Here is a 1,615-nt window from a genome sequence, read left to right as displayed (position 1 = left end):
TTTCATCTACATCGTACTCACAATATTTTATTTTATCCTTATAAACATCTGTGTTTAAATTAACTTTATCATCTTCATCATTACTATCGCTGCCCAAGAGGCTTTCATTTTCAATCGATTCGGTTTTTTCATACTTTTCTCTTCCTTTGTTAAGAGAATCTAATACATATGCAGCTTCGTCTTGATTATTGCAGTAAGAATTTCCATATGAGTTGACCGCAGGACAAAAAGGCAATGATCCCATAAAATTGTTTATACTGGATGTAATAGAATTGGTCAATGCCATATATGCAAAATTAAATGTAGAAAAAACGATAACTAAGTTCATCTAAAGGTAGATTTTCCACACTATAAATAGCTTGATGTCAAAAAGGTATTTTCCCGAATTGTTAAAAATAGTGAAAACATGTCAAAGATATTTAACAAATGTATTCAAAATACATCTTGCCTGAATTTCATAAAAGTATTCACCTGTCAAAAATATAAAATATTTGATTCTGAAATATTTTTTGCTTGATCTTTCAATAATAAAAATTATAAAATTTACATTGTTTGTCTCAAAAATATAATTTTTATTTATTTATAGGTTATATTTGTTATTATCTATTTAGACGTGGTTAGCATATTGGGAAATTTTCAAAATTCCTTGATGGATCTTTTGACACCTTCCTCTGATCCATCTTCATCAACTGATCTTCTTCTCTCAAATGAGATCTGTTCAAGTGTCTTGCGGAGTGTGAGAGCTTGCATGTATGCTTCTGCTTCTTCCAGAATTTTTAACTCCTTAACAAGTGGAAAATATTAACTAAATTAAAACTTCAAAAATATATATTTAAATTTTCGGAATAAGATAGAAGTCAAATATGTCATATCATTTTTGTATTTTTTTTTGTAATACGCCAACCAAAAATATGTTTAAAACAATTTTATTGATATTTCTAGCCCCATAAGGACAAAAAATTCATCTAAGAAATACTTCAAATTCAGTTTTAACCTTTCCCTTAAGATAGGAGTCTTTTGTGTGTATAAGAGATTGATTTCGAATTCATGTTGTTATTAAAATTATTTCTAACAGGTTATGTATAGTAATCTAACACAAAGTATCAAAATTTAAATGATCCCTCCTTTAATTCTATAATAATGCATCATCTTTATATAATAATCACAAAATTATAAATTTAGAAGATTGGAATGCAAAAGGCGCATCTATCAACTATTAATATAAATATTTTGTAAATCGCATGATTTTTGGAAAAGTACATAATGATCAATATAATTGAGATTGCCATAAAATTCACATAAATATTCCTAAAATGTATTATAAAGCTTTCAAATTCAAAGAAAGCAATGAAACAAGATATTAACTTCAATATTATATAGATATCCCTTACTGCTGATATAAAATAATAAAGACTTTTGATAAACTAATGCTTTCATGGGTATATTTAATTAACTTGATTTTGTTAGTAAAATTTCTTATACTATATTATCATATTTACACATTTGCATGCAAATAAATGTGGGAATTGATATCAAATCCTATAATAAAACAATCGGCTAATCCCGAATTTCAAATTGTCGCATTATTAAAGAATATTGAGAGATCATCTTTTTT

This window comes from Rhyacophila brunnea, unplaced genomic scaffold (genome assembly GCF_057557595.1).
Source record: "Rhyacophila brunnea isolate RB1 unplaced genomic scaffold, BYU_Rbru_1.0 scaffold_103, whole genome shotgun sequence".
Lineage (NCBI taxonomy): Eukaryota > Metazoa > Arthropoda > Insecta > Trichoptera > Rhyacophilidae > Rhyacophila > Rhyacophila brunnea.
This window is presented reverse-complemented; position numbering follows the sequence as displayed.